Source organism: Ciconia boyciana, chromosome 1, assembly GCF_034638445.1.
Source record: "Ciconia boyciana chromosome 1, ASM3463844v1, whole genome shotgun sequence".
NCBI classification, from domain to species: domain Eukaryota; kingdom Metazoa; phylum Chordata; class Aves; order Ciconiiformes; family Ciconiidae; genus Ciconia; species Ciconia boyciana.
In genome coordinates this window covers 125846426-125854258 of record NC_132934.1, presented here as the reverse complement: position 1 = coordinate 125854258, position 7833 = coordinate 125846426, and the positions used below count along the sequence as shown (strand labels likewise).

At 47.1% G+C, this 7833-nt stretch overlaps 1 long non-coding RNA gene across 1 annotated transcript; it reads right to left on the bottom strand.

Moving 5' to 3' along the window:
- Positions 1-1508: 1508 nt before the first annotated feature.
- On the bottom strand, positions 1509-2526 carry LOC140647623 (uncharacterized). Its single transcript, XR_012040878.1, has 3 exons — positions 2464-2526; positions 2128-2226; positions 1509-1989 (listed from the first exon to the last, which is right to left on the bottom strand). It is a non-coding gene; the product is annotated as an uncharacterized lncRNA (long non-coding RNA).
- Between the last annotated feature and the right edge of the window lie 5307 nt (positions 2527-7833).

Here is a 7833-nt window from a genome sequence, read left to right as displayed (position 1 = left end):
TCTCCTTGCCCTGATGCTTGTTGCTGATACTGCTTTTGGTTCCACCTGCACAGTGGGCTGAGCAGGCAGCTAAAACAGCAAGGGCCTAGGAGAGACTGTAAGGCAAAGACAGGTGGGGGTGATGGTGGCCAAAAGCAGTAAGAGAGAGGGGAAGATGCCTATAAGCAACAGCCACCTCGGGGGCAGGATATCAGAAAGTGAAGTGGAAGAGGCACCCCCTCAGAGCTGCAGGGAGAGGAGGTAGCTGTGTGTTATCCACCAGTGCCCCATAAGGAGGAATGGGAGAGCATGAAGCAAGATGTCTTGATGCCTTTCCTGTGCACTGCCTTGCCCTTCTGCTCTCAACTCCCTTTGCCTTGAGCTCGTCCTTTTGCTCCTGCTGTTTCAGCATATGGTGCTTTGTTTCCAATGCCAGGGAGACATTGTGAACAAGCTGCATATGCTTCTTGCATTCCTTGACCTGAGCCCATCTAGGGTGGGTGGCCAGCTTGGAGCACAAGTATGGGCATGGGCACGGCTGCAACGTAGCTGCAGTGTAGCTCAGGCAGAGAGCACAGGTAGAGTGCCCAGCTTAAAAGCACGTCCCTGAGAGAAGGGCAGCCTTTCCCACCAAGGCTTCACACAGCATTTTCTCAAACACCTCTGATTCAAGACGTGACGCCTGCACCTGTTATCTAAGCTGGCCCTGAGCCCAAGCAGTCAAGACCCTAGGAAGGGTAGGAGGGTGTGCTAGGGGCCTGACAGGCAGTGCTTGTTATAGATCGACATGGATTGAGTCCCCGACTGTTTGCTGCTCCTCCATTTAGAGGAACGGAGCTCCTCACACAATGGCTTAGGAAATTCTATGGTTGTGGAGGAAATGAGGCTGCTCACTGAAGGAACCTGGGAAGGATAAGCAAAGGGTGTCTCCAGGAAAGAGTGCTGAGATTGCTCTTCCAGAAGGAAGGGATGTGGGTGCAAAGCAAAACATCCTCTGCAAGGGAAGAAGAGTTGCTCTCGTCCACCTCTCTCAGCTCATCCAAGAAACAAGCAGTGTCTGAGTGAGCAGTTCACATCTGTTCCATTCCCCAGCATCACAGGGAAGGAGCCTGCTCCAGAAACAGCAGCTGGGCCTTTAAGCTGGAGCTAGATCTTTTGCATGCTCATGTAACAGACACCTGTATGCAACATGCAAAAGGCTGTCCTTAAAAATCAAGACCTCTGCCTAGACTGGCACTGAGGCAGGCACAAGATATGCTCTAATTATGTCTTGTTTCTTTGGTTGTTTTAAGATTTGTTGTCATTATGCCTTATCTGTAATGAATTGTTTTTTAAATGTTATTGCTTTATACAGCTTAATCCTATTTGCCAAAACATGCTGACTATTACATTGTTGCAATTTTTTCTCTTTTTATCACCAGTATGCTGTTGTAAAATAAATGGCTACTTTAAAAATCAATCCTCTTGTTTTCTGAAGGCATGAAGAGGAGTCATTGTTTAGAGGAGGAGAAGGAAACTAGGCACCACATCAAGAGAAAACACATTGGCTCAAAATTCATGCAGTGTACCTCAAAGTCCCTTTCACTGTGTGTATGGTCTCATTTTGCCACCTTGAGCATGGCTATTTATTGAAGAGCTCTTGGGCTGACCGTGGCCTCTGTGACTCTCTTCACACTGTCCCTTGTCCTCCTCTGTACTGTACAAAGTAGGGATTCCTCTGGGTCTCCCAGGGTACCTTATTTCATCCTCCCACTGGGAATCAGGTCCTGCCAGTTGTACCCTGAAGTTAACGACAGAATTAGCAGGTCCCTGATGTGACTGTCTTCCTACGGTGCTTCGCCTTGTCCTACGCTGTTGTGTCACACTAACGTAATATCACTTTCCATTGCAATGGAAGTTCCACATCCCGACCTCCCTCAGCAGCATCCGTGTTGTCCATAGTCCCTCAGCTGTCTCACACCTGAGGTTTCCCAATCCCTCTATCCACAAGCTGAGGACATTCAGGAGTCCCTGAAAATAATGCACAATAAGCAGACAGTTACATGTCAGTCAGGAGTCTGCATCTGTCACACAAGCGGATAGCTGCGCCTGCGTAACAGAAAAGCTGGAATTTGCTTGCTTGCCCCTACTTCTTATGTGAACACTTACAAATCTGCGATGACAAGGGGTAACTTCTGCCAGTGCTGGAGAATAGGCCAGGATCCCCAGTTCTGCCTGCACTTGCTTCAGGGCAGACTTAGGAGAAATCTAGTGAAAACAAATCACGGCACATTCAAGAAAGGAAAAGGAGGAAAATGAAAACAGTATCGAACACTGTGGTGTTCAAATTTTAAGGTGCAGCTCCACCATGCTTCTTGACAGAAGCTAGATAACAGAAAATCATGGACAAGGGGGGCCTCACAGATGCTTCTTAACCCCTCACATTGATCCTTCCAGAAGAAATGATCCAATTCCTCCCAAGGTAATTGTAAATTACCTACTGACCTTAAGAAAATGGCCAGGTATTCCAGGGACAGCAGGACAGAATCTGGTGCTGGTATTCACAACTACAAAGAAAGAAAAAAATTTTAAAAAGAGAAACCACAGTGTGACAAACCAATCTGAGTGACTTGGCAAATGTGCAGGGTTAATTGTCACTTTATTGCTAAAAATGAAGATTATAAAATTGTATGGCTCCATTTTTCTTGCTGTGTGTCAAAACTCGTATCATCTGGAGATGTAATAATGCTTCTCCTGAAATAATATAGATACACTCTTTGCGTATTTTTCTGCTTTCTGACCTCTTACCTTTTCCAAGTCCTCCACCCTTTCTCTGTAAATCCTGGCGATCTTTATTTATCCTGTTATGGTAGTTATACTTAGTCACAAATGTATTTCTGTTCCACCCCCTTCAGAGAGGACACTTTGCATAGCTTTAGAGTAATCAGGAAAGTCATCACAAGCCATCAGAAATGCCTGCCTACAAAACAGCTAGCAACTTCCCTTTTAAATCAAGGTATTTGCTGAGAAATAGGAAAAGTTATGAAAAGCATATTCATATTGACATTACTGATAAAAGCCAGATAGTACATGTCTGCCCTGAAGGGAAACAGGATAAAGGACATCCCTCCATCACACACTCCCTCCTGCCTCCACACAGTTGGTTGGCTTTTGGGACAAAGCTGCTCAAGCTTCGGAAGTAAAGCTGCAAAAAATCAAGAATTTCATTGTCCTGTAGCAAGGAACAATCCAAGCGCAAAGGAAGATCACAGCACGGCAAAGTCCCTTCTTTATCATCAAATAATTATTATAAAACAGCGCTAAAACAAACGTTGCAAGTGGATATATCTAGTTGCCATCTGGCTTCCAGGAGGATGAGAGTATAAACTTTACCTCAGTTTTGTTAATCTCTGTACCAGTTTTGATCTTGTAACTGGCTAGTCTGAGTTGTTAGAGATATAAAGTTCCCTTTTACCACTTTTCTCTCCTAAAACTACTTCTTTTGATTCTTATTTCCTTGACATCTCTTTTTGGCCTAACATAAGCCAAAAGCCTTAATTTACTGCGCATAATTCATAAAGCATGATGTGCATTCCTCTAAAGCATGCCAAGACTTTCTTAAAAGGTCTAAGAAAGTTTCTTAGTATTACTACTTCTTCCCCTGCAAACATGTACTGCTTGCTCATCAGGTTGAGGTGGCACTACGTTCTCAATACTGCAGAGCCACCCCACAAGCCCTTTTTCCTGAACTGGTGCTGAATATGTGTTTCATCCTAACTCTTACTTGTTGCTGAACTACTAAAGCTGATGCCTGTATTTCCTCCCTTATGTCTGTGCTGCAGGACACTGGATCTTCTTCACTGGTTGTTGTAAATAGGCATACCTCAGTTGACTTCATCAACACTACATTTGCCTATCCCGTGGCTTCCCAGGGGACATAAAAAGCCTGAGGCTTCCTTAGAAGACACATTTTGGGGCTTGGGCCTGACAAGTTGGTCCCATTGATGCCCCTGCCAAAAGCTACCAGCCATGTAACATACTGGCTGTCATGCAAGAGCTCTGCTTTCTTAAAGCCAAATTACAATGTGGAGGTGTCGGTGGGACCTGTATGGAGCCACCTGAACTCACTCAAGACACATGAGTGCGGCGAAATTAACAGGCTTTTATTTTTCCCTCTGCTTTCTGCCTTTTGCGAAAAAGATTGTTGTTACTCTGCAATGGACTGACCCAGGCTGTAGGTACTGCTAGCCGAGGACAGCCGCTGGCAGGCAACATGGAGAGAGAAGGAACGAGCAGAAGAGAAAAAAACCGCAAACCTCTGATCTCCAGGGAGGCTGAAGCGAGTGTGGATTATAAGGCTGAATACCCAGTAAAAGACAGCAGAGGTTGCATCCTTTACCTTCAACAGCACCACAGGGAATCTGGAGAAGGCCAGAGTGGGCATGAAGAGAAGCAAGCACCACATTTCATTACACCTACTAGAATTGCAGAAGGGTGTGAAGCCTTATCACACTTGGCACAATGGCTGTTTACATCTTTCCACCACTTTCTCCAGAAAGTTTCTATTTAACCATCAAATAACCAATGTCAGCTTCAGGTAAGGATGGAAGTCCTCGTTTTCACTTTCTACAATGCCATGCTTTCCTGTTGTGGGATGAAGGAGCTCCTTCTAGACTGATGCACTGCAGACAGACCTACTAAGAAAGAGGATATTCCCTGTGCATTATGAAGAAAAAGGAGCTCACAGGCACTGATTGTCAGAAGAATCCCCTGCAAACTGCTAGTGTTTTAAAGAAATATTTTTCAAATGACACAGTTAGGCAAAAATGTCCTGTTTTGAATAACTACAAGAATGTTCCCTCTGCGGGGAGGTGTGAAGAGCAATTATGTTCCCCACTTTGCAAACATGGATTACAGAACTGAAAATGTATTTTGCTTTAGAAAGACTTGCTTTGATTTTGTTCAAGAAATATACATGAAAATCCGCACTCCCAAATCTGCAAAAATATGATAAAATAATTTTAAAAGGTAGATGTGTTTCCAATACACACATGAAGGCTAGCAATTGTTTAGTAATTCCATTTAAGCCTAAAATGTTTGATGGCTTGGTGCTCTGGTCATATTTTAATGGTATTTTCTGTAACCAGGCAGATTTATATCCAGCTCTGTTCAGACATTCTCATTTTTAATCCAAAATTTGCATCTACATCCAATAAAGTATATGCTGCTTGACTGTATGTCAAAAAGCAACTCAGTGTTCCTCCAAATACAGTCTCGGCAGGAGACTATCAGTTCGGGTGGAGATAACATGGAGTCTCTGTTTCTCAGTTCTCAGGATATCATCCCCTCTAGGGACTGACATTCATGGAGCAAGGAACCGTATTTCCTGATGTGGACTTCTTGAACTTCTGTTTTCTCTTTGGTTCCCTGGTGCAAGTTCCCTGGTGCAAAACCCTCTGAGTTTTAACAACATTGTAAAGGGAGGCTCTGTAGGCATTTGTGGAGTTTAAATCCCCAACACATCCTTGTGAGAAGACTCAGGGGCATTATCTCATATTAGGCACTACAAGACGGAGTGACCTAAAATCACATGCTATTGGCAAAAAATGTGAGTCTGTGAAAACCAGTGTCTACCAAAATAGCCATACATGGTTTCTGTTGGCTGGATACTTAAATTCTGGTTGATATTATATTTTGTTTCAGACTTTCTTAAAAACACCTGAAGGGGAGGGGAGGTTCAACCATAGCTACTGAAATAAATGGTTACTGTCCCCTGGCCTGTGACAGCAGCATTTATCTTTTCTACAGCCCATGTGTGAGGGGCAGGACAATAAGTTTCTCCTGCTCTTGCTTAGCTATTTTCTGTCAAAAATCTTACTGCAAAAATCTTACTGTACAGTGAATATTTATAACTGTTGTTAGTGTCAATGTAATTTTTTGCAGTTACTGCAATTATTTACATTTTAATAGCCAAGTCAATAAAGATTTATGCACCTGTCATCTGAATTTTCCACAAAAGTGGCGAATGCTTCAAAAAACAGTATCTCCTGCAGAATACTCCCCCGCCAAGCATCCTTTAAATGCCTTCACTGTCTCGCGAAACAGTAGGCTACCCATTAAAATAACCAACTCTTAAAGTTGTAAGTCAAACCCAGGAAAATCTTGCAGCACTCTTCATGGAAAAATGTCTGCATATTACAAAAGCACTTGCTCAGGGACCATTTTTTCCTCTCTGTTTTTAAACACTGCCCCATGAATGGCGAAGTCTAGTTTATCACTTTGATATGTCTCAGCTGCACTAAACTACATTGTTTTTGTGGCTTGAGGAGATACGCTGCTTAGCATTGACCTTGTTTTGATTTTAATGCAATAAAAGGTACAGCTCGGAGCGCTGCTTTGAGGGGTGTGCAGGCACACCATTTAGGAGGGACATGCTGTGCTCCAGCATTCACTCCCATGCACACATACCCTCCTCCAAAACATGAACCACAGAAAGGAAAACATGAAAGCATTCCCTCCACGCCTGCTTGTGGCCTTGGCATCAAGGCCTTGGCATTGTGGCTCGTGGCCTCGGTTCGGGCTACCGAGGTACATGTGCACACTCATTCTGGCCGTGCTTTTCTTGAAGGCAGCCACACCACAAGCCTCTTTTACCCCCACGTGGAAGAGGCCGGCGAGACCCACACTGCTGCTCTGCTGCCCGGGCTCTGCAGGATCCGTTCCCTTTCCATTCCTAGACTGATATGGTTATTCCTGCTGTCCACCCCTTGCTGGATTTTGCGGTGGGCTGGTAGCTGCAGTGACAATAACGAGAAGCAGGCTCTCTCCAGGGCTGTGTTCTCTCTCCAGGGTGTGTTGCTGCTCGAGGCCCATCCTGGCCTGGCAGAGATGAGCCAGGTCTGTTCCAGCTGAAGCTCAGGGTCTCAAAGACATACAGAAGTACAAGGTCAGTTGAGGCTGGGGTTCAATGTCCAGATTAGCTTTAGGATAGAGTTCAGATTCACGGCTGAGGTGAAGCCAAGGTTAGGGATCTGGCGCCAGCAGCATCCCAGCTTCATGACCTGCTCTTATAAGGTAACATTCATAAATCCTACTGTCTCAACGCCATCACGTGCACGAGAGCTGCCAAAGAGAGGTATGTCAGAGCTGCAGAGCTGCAGAGCCCTGGCCCCTCCAGTGGATCCGCCGCAGAGCTCTTGCTGTTAGATACAGCCCGGCTCACCCACGTTATATGGCTGTAACCAAAGCACTGTTAGACCTGCGCTACTTGCACTTGCTGCGGTCTCCTTACAGATCCGTACGGCTTGAAGGCGAACACAAATTTTCATCCTGACACTGAAATACATTTTCTCCCGTAGGGGCGATTCCCTGTCCAGCTCCGACTTCCCAGCCCCACCTCCCCAGGCAACTGAGCAGGCCGAGTAACGCCTGCGAGCATCTCCACAGGGAAAGGGGCGGCCGGGGGGGTCTTCCACGTCGCCTTTCAAAACCAGGCTCTTTCCCCGCCTGAGATACTCCGGCAAATTTCACCCTGGGGGCAGAGCCCGCTGCCCTGCGCTCGCCCCGCGGCAGACGACGGTTCAGCCAGTCACCCGCCGCTGAGGAGAGCCCGCAGCGGCAGCGCCGAGGCCGCCGGCGGCCCGGGCCCCCCGCGCCCCGCAGAGCCCCCGCTGCCCTCGGCGGCGCCCCGCGGGCAGCGCCCCCTGGCGGCGGGGCGGGCGGCGGCGGGGCGCGCTCCCTCCGGCGGGGGCGGCGGCGGCAGGCGGCGCGGTGAGCCGGGCCGGGCCGGGCCGGGCCGGGGCGAGCGGCGCGGCGGGGCGAGCCCAGCGCTGAGCTCACCTCCCTCCGCCCCCCGCCCGCCTCCTCCCTCCCTCC